General features: G+C 40.6%; 1 pseudogene; it reads left to right on the forward strand.

Moving 5' to 3' along the window:
- The first annotated feature begins 305 nt into the window (after positions 1 to 305).
- On the forward strand, positions 306 to 12,757 carry LOC100458711 (small ribosomal subunit protein mS31-like; annotated as a pseudogene).
- Positions 12,758 to 13,248: the final 491 nt, after the last annotated feature.

A 13,248-nucleotide genomic window follows, 5' to 3' on the forward strand; every position in this document is an offset into this window, starting at 1 on the left:
GGTGAAACTCCCATCTCTACTAAAAAAACTACAAAAAGTAGCCAGGTGTGGTGTCGTATGCTTGTAATTCCAGCTAATCTGGAGGCTGAGGCAGGAGGATAGCTTGAACCTGGGAGGCAGAGGTTGTAGTGAGTCAAGATCACAACACTGTGCTCCAGCCTGGACAACAGAGTGAGACTTCATCTCAAAAAAAAAAAAAAAAAAAAAAGGTCATGGGGCAAAGGTGTGGAGAGAGATTCAGCCAGCCCCCTGTTTCTTCCAGTTACTCCAGCTGAGGCATCAGATGTGTGGGTGAAGAAACCACCAGACGCGGTGGCTCACGCCTCTAATACCAGCACTTTGGGAGGCTGAGGCGGGCGGATCACGAGGTCAGGAGTTCGAGACCAGCCTGACCAACATGCTGAAACCCCGCCTCTACTAAAAGTACAAAAAAAAAAAAAAAAAAAAAATTAGCCGGGAGTGGTGGCGCACGCCTGTAATCCTAGCTACTCAGGAGACTGAGGCAGAAGAACTGCTTGAACACGGGAGGCGGAGGTTGCAGTGAACTAAGATCGCGCCACTGCGCTCCAGCCTGGGCGACAGAGGGAGACTCAGTCTCAGAAAAACAACAACATAAAAACAGACTGATCATCTGTAGTTTTTGCACAACTGATCACGCCCTCCACTATCTTGTTCGGCGGTCTTGGCGGTCTGGAATCCTCCTAGGCCAGCGAACCTTACTGAACACTGGCGAGGTCTCCGCCTCTAGGAATAGAATCGCCGGGTGGGTGGGGTCGTCTGGAGGTAGCTGGCTCCGCCTGGCCCGCGGGCGAGTCCGGAATACAGTTACCCACCTCAGTTGCCCACCGGAAAGCAAAGGGAGAGGAAGACGCCAGACCAGAAACGGAAGAGAGCGCGGGGGATGTGTTTGGCATGGGGACGCACTGTTTCAGTTGCTCTCCTGGTTGGCTTTGTGTCTCCGCGGTGTTTCCTAGAGTCTCGGCGTTTCTAACTCTTCGCACCCTTTCCTGCCATCCTTTGTCCCCTGGAAGCCCAGAGACATCAGCGGCTGCAATTTTGCTACTCGCTGCTCGGCGTGGAACTGTCAGGTACTGCAGTTCAGCGCTTTTGGCTCCGCAGGTCCTCGGGCATCCCCGTGCCCCGTGCTGTACATTCAGTTATCCTCCGACTTCCTGGTGTCGATGTTATTACCTGCTGGGTTTTAGAAGCTATTGCTTTAAATCTGAGAAAAGAAAAATTCCAGAAAGATAAGATGACTTGCCCAAGGAAACATAGCGTGCGTGGAAGACAGAGCTCCGATTACAGGCCCGGTCGCTGTGCCTCATTCGTCTTGTCATCAACTCCTGTCAGTTTATCCAAGCTCCAAAAGCGAAGTTGTTTTATCTTTTGCTTCCCAAGATTTATTTGATAGTCTCATTTCTGTTTCCTTCATTTATTCTTTAGTTCATTATTGGGAAACTTTACAGCGTGCCAGTGCTGGTCATAAACCCCAAGTAAGACAGTCTTGTCATCACGGAGCGTGTAGTTCCAGCAAGTAGACAATTCAAGTGCTGTGTAGTGAAGTAATTGCTGAGATAGTGTGTGGAAGCACAGAGTACACCATTCATCCAACAAGTAATTGCTGGAGGAGCAAATAGGGACACCTAACCATTGCAGGGGCGACTCGGGATATCCTTTCTGGAAGAAAAGTCTGATGAAATCTGAAGGACCACTGGTTGAAGTTAGCCAGGAAAGAAAAGGTGTTGCAGCATACTTGGTTTTGCTGTTTATCCTCCGAGTACTTTATTGTTATGAAAGCCTAATTCCACTGTGTAACTTCCGTGCATAAAAGTACAGTGCTGAAGCAGGTTAGTAGCAGTGAAGATGGGAAGGACCAGCTGAATGGAGGAGAAAAATTGCCCAGGTGGAATTAAGGGGATGTGACATCATGGGATAATGGTAGGGTGGTCAGAGATAGCAAAGATTTCAACTGGCTGCTTTGGAGGATTATGGTATCCTTAACATTAGCAGAAGAATGCAGAGCCGGGGTTGAGAAAGATTTTTACGCATGTTATAATTTTTGGAAAACAGAAAAAATCTGTTTATGTCAGGGGGCATTTTAATATAGAAGTGTGGAAAATGGAAAATCAGTCTGAAAGGGGACGTCTTGAATGTCGTTTTGAAGGTGTTGCATTTGAAGTACTGATGCGATGCTGTCAGTGGAAACAAACTCAGGTGGGAGGTTAGGTTTAGAATTTTATGTTAGTGTTATGGAGTTACTTATACATAATTTTCCCGTAATGTAGATTGCTTTCTGTGGTGTGAAAGCAGTCTTGAAAGAAAACATTGTAGTAAAGATTATATGTGAGATTCATTCCCCTGATTACCACCTTTCTGTTAAAATACCTTTAATATTAACTTTATTTATTTTCTTTTCTTGAGACGGAGTTTTGCTCTTGTTGCCCAGGCTGGAGTGCAATGGCACGATCTCGGCTCACCACAATCTCCGCCTCCCGGGTTCAAGCGATTCTCCTGCCTCAGCCTCCCGAGTAGCTGGGATTATAGGCATGCCCCAGCTAATTTTGTATTTTTAGTAGAGATGGGGTTTCTCCATGTTGGCCAGGCTCCAACTCCCGACCTCAGGTGATCGGCCTGCATTGGCCTCTCAAAGTGCTGGGATTACAGGCATGAGCCACCACGCCCGGCCAACTTTATTTATTATTATTATTACTATTGCTAATTATTTTTTGAGACGGAGTCTCACTCTGTGGCCCAGGCTGGAGTACAGTGGCATGATCTTGGCTCACTGCAACCTCTGCCTCCCTGGTTCAAGCGATTCTTGCGCCTCAGCCTCCTGAATAGCTGGGACTACAGGCGTGCGTTATCACGCCTGGCTCATTTTTGTATTTTTAGTAGAAACGGGGTTTCACCGTATTGGCCAGGCTGGTCTCGAACTCCAGACCTCAGGTGATCCATCCGCCTCGGCCTCCCAAAATACTGGGATTACAGGCGTGAGCCGCTGCACCTGACCAGTGTTAACTTTAAATGTAGAATAATAGGCTGGGCGCGGTGGCTCACGCCTGTAATCCCAACACTTTGGGAGGCTGAGGCGGGTGGATCACGAGGTCAGGAGATCCAGACCATTCTGGCTAACACGGTAAAACCCCGTCTCTACTGAAAATACAAAAAATTAGCCGGGCGTGGTGGCGGGCGCCTGTAGTCCCGGCTACTCGGGAGGCTGAGGCAGGAGAATGGCGTGAACCCGGGAGGCGGAGCTTGCAGTGAGCTGAGATCGCGCCACTGCACTCTAGCCTGGCGACAGAGCGAGATCCCGTCTCAAAAAAAAAAAAAAAAAAAAAGAATAATAATTATTTTCCTAGATTGTACCATATATTGAATATTATGAGAGTCCTGTGTACTTATTATGAGGATACTAGTTTGGCAATTGTTTTTTCATTCTAATTTTAAAGTGCCTGATTTGATAGCCTCTGACGTTTTCATAAGCAGATCAGATAGTTTCAGCATTTTTTGAAATTGCCGTTTTCTCTTTCATGCAAGTATCCTTAGCCTGTGGCTACTATTTTCTGGCTTTGAGAACTTGATATAGTATTTAACCTAAGGTCTGATACAGGCTCTTGAGCTCACCTGCATCAGAAGCACCTGGGTCTTATTTGACATGCAGATCCCTGAACCCCATTCCAAACTTACAAACTAAGAATCTTAGGAATCTGTGTTTTAAGTCAGCTGCCTATGTGATTTGTATAACCTCTAGAGATTCATAACCACTGACTTAACGTCTGTGGGCAGCAGTTTGTTCTGTAAAACGAGAATAATAAAACCTATCCTTTAAGATTGTAAGGATTAAGTAACATAGGTAACATAGCTACTGTAATGTGGTCCCCTGATCAGCAGAATTAGCAACACCTGGGAGCTTGTTAGAAATGCAAATTCTCAAGTGTCTCCTGGAAAAAGCTACTGAATCAGAGTAGTTTGGTGGGACCAAAGAATCTGTATTTTAGCAAGGAGCATAGATAATTTCTATGGGCCAGGCACAGTGGCCTAGGCCTGTAATCCCAGCACTTAGGGAAGCCTAGGTGGGCAGTGGGAGTTCTAAGTGGGCAGATCCCAGGAGTTCCTGTGCAACATGGGAAACCCATTTCTATAAAAAATTAGTCCCAACTACTCAGGAGGCTGAGGTGGGAGGATCGCTGGAGCCTGGGGAAGTCGAGGCTGCAGTGAGCCAAGATCATGCCACTGTACTCCAGCCTGTGTGACAGAGCGAGACCCTGTCTCAAAAAAAAAAAAATTTCTATGCATATTAAAGTTTGAGAAGCAGTGCTGTAGCACATCAGCTTCATAAAAGTAGGAACTATGAAATTCTTATTTACTAATATATTGTCAGTACCTAGTATAGTGCCCAGCACAGAGTAGATATTCACTATATTTAATGAATGATTTTTAAATATATACCCTCTTACTGAAACTAACACATTCAGAGTTTTTAAAGTTCTTCAGTAATCAAGTGCCAAAAGAGGTTTTTAACCCCACAGAATAAAACTGGATATTTGAGTTACTTAGAATTAGGACATCTTTTGCATGAGTCTAATATAGATGTAATCATTTGTGGTGTTCTCTTTCATAAATGTATCTAATGAGGAAAGCAAAAATGACATTTATAGCCATCGATTATTCTCTTTTCTGTTCCATTTTAGCTTAGCTTACAAGTGGTTATGGGTTAAGTGGCATGTAGCTTGATGAGAATGTTGATCAGATTAAAATAAGACCCACTCAGTTTTTTTTAAAGTAATATTTTTGATAGAAATTTATTTTTGTATTGTTTAATTATAACTTTTTAAAGAGGTGTTATGTTAAGATCAAGGACTTGCAGTCAGTCAGATCTGGATTTGAGAATAATAAATTGTCATTTATTAACCATGTCAGAGTTTTTCTACTGTACTCTGGGTTACATGGTGGGAAGGAACAGATTTGGGAGCACCAGCACCCCCAGGCCTCCCCTGGCCACCCCAAGGAGCAGGTGATCAATATCTCAGCATACCTCCACTTATTTGTGGCACCCCAGTGTGTCTTTGGCCTTAGTGAGCTGTGAGGTGCATGACCTTAGGTAAGTTACTTCTCTGATTTTCAGTTTCCTTATCTGCAAAATGGAGACCTTAGAGAGTTAATGTGGGTATGAGAAACGTGCATAAAACATATTACACGAGGTTGAGGCATATAGTATGTACTAATACATGGTAAGTTGCTGCTGCTATGGTTGTTAATAATTATAAAAAGTGAATGGAAAGGGCTTGAATTGAAAAAAAATTTAGATACATGGTTTTTTGCTTTATTAGCCTGCATTGTATTTTTCTTTTTTTTCTTTAATGTGTCTTTCCAGGACAAAAAATAATATCCAAAGATATTTTGGCACTAACGGCGCGATCTGTAGCAAGAAAGTTGAGCAGTGTGAACTGTTGAGACTGCCAAGGAGACTTGAGAACCAAGACAGTGTAAAGGAAAACAGGGAAAAAGACTTGTTAGACATTATTAAGGGCATGAAAGTTGAATTGAGCACGAAAGTTGAATTGTAAATGTACAAACAACAAAGCCACCCAACAGAAGTCCACTTAAAAGCTACAACTGGCGGGCCTCAAAGAGCTTTAGGACATGCTCCAGAGAAGAGGTAAATTTAATTGTAATTTGAATGTTGTTTGAAAGTAATTTTTGAAATTCCAGTAAGCTTTTTCTTTTTGCAAAAAATATTTTTAATACAAGTACTTGGGAGATATTGAATTAATGAAGAAAAAAATATCAGCTTGTAAACACAGGGACTCTAATAATTACTTGAGAAATGCTGTAATTGTATTATATTTAAATAACAAGAGGATATCTGTACACAATCCAGTGAAAGGAAAAGAGAAGTGATCTCATTGATAATTCTACACTCTTACATATTTATCGGTGTTATTAACTGCCACTTAACTGCCTCTTTAAGCTGTTAATTAACAATATCATTTACATCTTGATTTGAAGGTAGCTTCATGTCTGTAAGGGACTCGCTTATTTGAAATTTTCCATTTAAAAAATGTTTTCTGGAATAAAGTTTAGCATGTTGATTACAACTGCTCTATATGACTTCCTGTGACCAATAACTATCCGTGCTTTCAGCTTTCTTGGCTTCCTCAGAGCATTGTAATTACTTGTGCTTGTCAAAAGAGTATTTAATTCTAAGTGCAATCAGTGATATGTTGGCATTGTGTTGTAGGTTAAACGGCAGTATTTTTTTTTTAATGATACATAATGATGTATTTCAGTGATGTCATTAATTCAAGTAGTAAGGTGTGTGGCTTTAGGATACCCATCACTGACATCCCTTATCAGAACAAACAGATAATATAGGCTTCTGTTTTCCAGAATGATTTAACATTTTAATGGAACTTCTTGGTTTCTACATGGTATCAAAAATACCTCTGGAAAGTATAATTGGGTGGTAGAGTAAGCTAATTCAGACAATCAGTACCCATAATAGGTACTTCCTCCTCGTCCTACTCTTTAGAAACAAAATAGTTACATGTAAGTATGTGGAAGTAAATAACACAAACATATAAATACTTATCAAGAATGGCATTTTTAAGTCTACCAGACCTGTTTATGACCCCTCATGCCCTTTATTGTAATTTAATTAACTATTACAGAAATGGTAAAGTGAGTTGAATGCTTTGGAAAGGGTCAGTAAAGGTCACGTAAATAATTTCTTTCCAATTAGGCATGAGTGAGACAAATATACATGCGCAGGAGCATCATACCCTTAGATTACTTTGTAAGCTGTCTCACAATCTTGGTCCACTTTTCCACTTAAACCAAAATTGAAAATGTTGCAGGATGGGTGTGATGTATATAAAATATATGTCTTAGAACCTTTTGTCAGTGGTCCTGTGTTTAAAAAAGAGGTTTTGGTCCTACATCAAAAGACTGGTGAATGAGGTGCATCTGTTTTGAGTTTTTAAAAGGTGTCTTTTAATGATTTTTGCCTCCCCTCTCTGCTTTTCAAGGACTTCCAGGATGCATGGGATTAGATGAGTCATGATCTTTGCTTCATGAGGCACTGTCTTCATAGCTTCATGCATAGCCTGCTTTTCTTTCTTTGTATTATATATTAAATCCCCATTGATATGGTTACCATGGTTACACTACCTCTCAAACTTAGTGGCATAAAACATTCATTCATTATGCTCACAGATTCTGTGGGTTAGCAATTTGGCTGGAACACAGTGGGGAAGGCCAGTCTGTGCTCTATGATGTCTGGGTCCTCATTTGGAAGACTTAGAAGTCTGAGGCTGGAATCGTCTGAAGTTTGCTCACTCATAGTTCTGGCAGTTGATGCTGGCTGTCAGCTGAGACCTTAGCTGAGGGTGTTAGCAGAAACACCTACATGTGGCTTTCTTTGTGGCCTGGGCTTTCTCACTGCATGGTGGCTGGGTTCCAGGGTGGGTGTCTCAAGAGAAAGTGAGCCAAGAGGAAGTTGTATTTTGTTTTGTTTTGTTTTTGAGATGGAGTCTCGCTCTGTCGCCCAGGCTGGAGTGCAGTGGCGTGATCTTGGCTCACTGCTATCTCCACCTCCTGGGTTCAAGCAATTCTCTACCTCAGCCTCCCAAGTAGCTGACATTACAGGTACCTGCCACCATGCCTGGCTAATTTTTGTATTTTTAGTAGAGATGGGGTTTCACCATGTTGGCCAGGCTGGTCTTGAACTCCTGACTTTGTGATCCACCCTCCTCGGCCTCCCAAAGTGCTGGGATTACAGGCATGTCACTGCGCCCGGCCAGTTGTATTTTCTTTTTAATGACCTAGCCTTGTAATAAGATTGGACATTACCATGTTTACCCTCTTCCACATTGATTTTCCTAGGATATTTGTTTTTACCACAACCACTTCTGAGACACCATCTTAACAAGGATAATGTCATTGATAGGAATGGAGTAATATACAGTTGGCCCTCTGTATGCGTAGGTTCTGCATCCACAGATAACTTCTGATAACGTTTTTTAAGAAACACATAGAAAAAAATACCAATTAAAAAATACAGTATAACAACTACTTATGTAGCATTTGTTATATTAGGTATTACAAGTAATCTAGAGATGATTTAAAAGTATTTGCGAGGGGGCTGGAGCAGTGGCTCATGCCTGTAATCCCAGCACTTTGGGAGGCCAAGGTGGGCAGATCACTTGAGGTTAGGAGCTGAGACCCGCCTGATCGACATGGTGAAACCCTGTGTCTATCACAAAAATACAAAAATTAGCCGGGTGTGGTGGCATGGGACTGTAATCACAGTTACTCGGGAGGCTGAGGTGGGAGAATCCCTTGAACCCGGGAGGTGGACATTGCAGTGAGCCGAGATTGTGCCAGTGCACTCCAGCATGGGCAACAGAGTGAGACCCTATCTCAAAAAAAAAAAAAAGACAAAAGTTATGAAGGGGAAAAGTATGTATTCATGAAATAGTTTTAATTACAGGATTGAATAGATTGTTAAAAGATACTTTTTTTTTTTTTTGAGATGGAGTCTTGCTGTTTTTTGCCCAGGCTGGAGTGTAGTGGTGTGATCTCAGCTTACTGCAACCTCCGCCTTCTAGGTTCAAGCGATTCTCCTTCCTCAGCCTCCCGAGTAGTGGGGATTACAGGTGCACTCCACAATGCCTGGGTAATTTTTTGTGTTTTTAGTAGAGATGGGGTTTCACCATGTTGACCAGGCTGGCCTTGAACTCCTGACCTCAGGTGATCCACCTGCCTCGGCCTCCTAAAGTGCTGGGATTACTGCCATGAGCCACCACGCGGCCCTAAAAGATACTTTAGCAAGTTCTCATTACGTTGTTAAAATCTATGAAGAAAGATCCTTGTATGTAAAAATTATCTTGTTCAATGACACAGGCTCCCTACAATTTTTATTAATTAGAACTTTATAAATTATAAAGCCAGAGACTATAACTATGAAGGAAACCATTGTTATGAAATGCATCATTCTGAAAAATGAATATTCACCTATGTTCTGTGCCTACTCTGATCAAATACATATATTAAAATTTGAAAATGAAGTTTACAAGTGGTTTATGAAAGAAATAACAATGACGTGGAATAAGTTTAAAGCTTTATTCACGGATAACAGTTCTGAAAGTACGTTTCATTTTAACTGTTATATTTCCTTTTTTCTTTTTCTTTTTTTGAGACAGGGTGTTGCTCTGTGGCCCATGCTGGAGTGTGGTGGAACAATCATCACTCACTGCAGCCTCAACCTCCCAGGCTCAAGTGATCCTTCCACTCAACCTCTCAAGTAGCTGGGACTGTAAGCGTGTGCCACCACTCCTGGCTAATTTTTTTTTTTTCTTTTTGTGGAGATGGGGTTTTGCCATCTTGCCCAGGCTGGTCTCGAACTCTTGGGCTCAAGCGATCCTCCCTCCTTGGCTTCCCAGGGTGCTGGAATTACAGGCATGAGCCACCATGCTGAACCCCTTTTTTCATTCTTCTACTTTTCTTCCATTCCTATCAGATTTTAGATTTTCCATATATGTCTCAGTTAAGTCCTTAAAATCTTTCTCCAAGAACTTTAGGAATTTGGGAGCTTTAATTTGAATATTAGGTAATAGATCATAATATAGAAAGCCAGGCATAATAAAATATTAATTTGGGTCCCACTTATTGAGATGGCAGTTCTCAGTGAGTTTAAAAATGTTGCAAATAGCCAGGTATGGTGACAGATGCCTGTAGTCCAAGCTACTCAGGAAGGTGATGTGGGAGGATTGCTTGAATCCAGGACTTCGAGGCCAGACTTCACGACATACTGAGATCCCATCTCTTAAAAAAAAAAAAAAAAAAAAGGAAACAATGTTGTATATAGTTTACTTTCTTTTTATAATAGGATGTTTTTGTATTAACTTGCTCTAATTTAGGAAGCTTTTAAAAGCTTTTTCTTATGAAAAATTTAAAATATACGCAAAGTATGCAAAATGGTACAGTGAACCCCTTTATACTGTCACCCAGCGTCAACAATGATCAACATTTTGCTATTCTTGTATTATATATACCTTCACCCAGTTTTCATCTCCTACTTGATAATGATTGATGGCTTTTTTTTTTCAGGTAAAATTTACATACATTAAAGTGTACAAATCTTAGCTGGAGGATTTTGACAAATGGATAAGCCCATGTGACCCACACACTTAACCAAGACACTGTGTTTCCCATTTTCACCTTCCCAGTCAGTAGCCTTCTGTCCTGAGGCAATTGCTGTTTTGTTTTTTCACCTCAGATTAGTTTTGCCTGTTCTGGCACTTGACAGCAATGGAATCATACAGAATATATTCTGTGTCCAACTTCTTTCACTTGATCGAATGTCTGTGAGAGTCAGTCATGTTGGCATGAGCTGAGTACTCTTCCATTGTTTGGATATCTCACAATTTGTTTTTTCATTCTAACAACAGACCTTAGGTTGGTTCCAGTTTGGGGCTATTATGAGTAAAGCTTCTGTGAACAGGTTAAGCTGCCTTAATATTTGCTTGCAATATATATTGTTTTTGAAATACAATAGCATCTAATTGAAAATTCCACTAATTTATAATTTTTGAGGCTGATCCCTCATCCCTCCACCTTAATATATTGTTCTGAATTATCATTTCAAAGTTTATATAAAACTGGTACCTAATAGTTGAGAATTCCTGCTTTTGTCAGATATTGAATTGAATGATACTTTTTTGATCAACAGAAAATTTTCCCCCCAAAATCATTTTGCTTTTCACTAAACTACTGGCATAACAAGCAATCTCTTTTTTCTTTCTCATTTGGTTTTCATTTTCTTTTTCAGAAATGAGTCCCTGAGTCCTGAGTTGGTGGCAGCTGCATCTGCTGCTCTGTTTTGACAAGCAGGCAAGCCAGAACTGCTCAGGCAGCTCCATAGCATGAGGAAGAGTCAGGGGCACAGAGAGATGGAGAGAGACCTAATTAGGTAAGTGAATCAAACCATTAGGTTAGTAATGTTTATATCTCAAAATAGGCCATTTTCATGTGGCTAGTAAGTAATACACATAATATATACCACATAAGTGGAATTTACATATAAAATATACCATATAAGTAGAATTTTAGCAATTCAAGTTTTTAAAAAACTTATGTCTTAAGTAAGATTATAGTTTTAAGAGACCAATTGAATAGTTACTTTCCTTTTAGGAAGTTACAGTTTCTTGTCCATGAAACAAGAAATGATAAATTCAGTAATGTTATTAAAAATAACAGAATAAGATAGCTTTTCTGAGAAAAGTAATTTTTTTTTCAGTTAAATAGCTTGCTGGTTTTATGCACGGTATAGCAATCTTCAGGTCTGTTTCCTTCTCTTTTTCCTCCTATTCTTATGTTTAAGCTGATATCTTTCCACTTACTCTCTTCATCTCTCATTATTTTATGCTACGTTAGACTCCTTGCTGCCTACATTGTAGTGGTAACACTGCTTCATTTTGGAGAGTGATCTAAATCTGTTATTCCCAGTGAGCGTGTGTACCAGATGTATTTTGGGAAGTTAAAAGAAATGGCCACGTGTGGTGGCTCATGCCCGTAATCCCAGCACTTTATGAGGCTGAGGTGAGAGGATCACTTGAGGCCAGGAATTTGAGACCAGTCTGAGCAGCAAAACAAGACCCCATCTTTATAAACCATAAAAAAATTAGCTGGGCATGGTGGCGTGTGCCGGCAGTTCTAGCTACTTTGGGGGCTAAGGCTGGAGGATGGCTTAAGTCCAGAGTTTGAGGCCGCATTGGGTTAAGATAGACATCACTGCCCTCCAGCCTGGGCGACAGAGTGAGACCCTGTCTCTGAAAGAAACTATATTTAAAAAAAAAGAAAACCATAAATATCTGGACTGTCAGTTCAGTGACTCATTTTGTTTGTGTTTGAACAAATACAAGGGCTATAAATAAATATATCTATCTTGGTTTTAATTTAGTTATTGAATATAGGTGATAGGCATACAGATACTGATTATACTTTCTGTTCATTTTCTTGGAATAATTTTTCATGTGACACTTTTATGTTTGAAATGAATATTTCTGAAGAACATCTTTAAAAGATGGAAGTAAACAAAAATTGTAATGTTCTGTGTTATGTGACTGTTAATAGATGACTTTTTAAAATTTAATTTAAACATAACTTTGTATGCTGTATAATTAGTGGATAAAAATGAAATAAGAATTAAATGTTATACTGTCCTGTTTCAGAAAGTTTATTACTGTTCTGTAACTAAGGTTTCTTTTTTTTATTTTTTTATTTTTTTGGAGACAAAGTTTCACTCGTCTCCCTGGCTGGACTGCAATGATGCGATTTCGGCTTATTGCAACCTCCACCTCCTGGGTTCAAACGATTCTTCTGCCTCAGCCTCCCAAGTAGCTGGGATTACTGGCGACTGCCACTGTGCCCAGCTAATTTTGTACTTTCAGTAGTGGCGGGGGGGTTCTCCATGTTGGCCTGGCTGGTCTCGAACTCCTGACCTCAGGTCATCCACCCACCTTGGCCTCCCAAAGTGCTGGGATTACAGGCATAAGCCACCGTGCCTGGCTGTAGCTAAGATTTCTAATGCACTTGACCTTTTTATTATTTCAGTTTCAATAACAAAATATCAGATACGAAAATTGCCAGATGTGCTACAGCTAGAGTTAATATAAGGCCAGAGCATCAGATTCAGTTTGACCAAGGCTATGACAATTATCCTGGCCAGGAGAAGACCGCTGATCTTAGAAACAGGTATCAGGCTTTGTAGTCTGCTGGGTTTTGTTTGTGTAGTTTGGTTTTACCTTGACTGTAGATTTACCTTATTGTGGGTGTGTATTATTGCTGTTGGATATGTGAGCATTATGAATGCATTTACATCTGTGTTCTTACTCTCTGTATACCACTTCCTAGAGAGGGAACCATGTGCTGGAGTTTGCCAGTCCTGCATTTTTCTATACCTTAAATCAAAATGGGCCATGCTTCATATCTACCCATGATGAATAGGGTTCCTTTGATTTAGAATAAATAGAGCTGACTGAACTCTGAACAAGTGAGTGTTTTGTGAGAAACATTATTTTTCATTTTAAATATAAATGCCTAATACTGTGTATTCATTTACCCTTTATCTCTCTATACATGCTTATCTTTTGTTACACCTTAGAGAAATGACCCACCATCAACGAAAAGAAAGAAAGGCATAGACTGGGCATCGTGGCTCACGCCTGTAATCCCAGCAATTTAGAG

Source organism: Pongo abelii, chromosome 14, assembly GCF_028885655.2.
Source record: "Pongo abelii isolate AG06213 chromosome 14, NHGRI_mPonAbe1-v2.0_pri, whole genome shotgun sequence".
Taxonomy (NCBI): Eukaryota; Metazoa; Chordata; class Mammalia; order Primates; family Hominidae; genus Pongo; species Pongo abelii.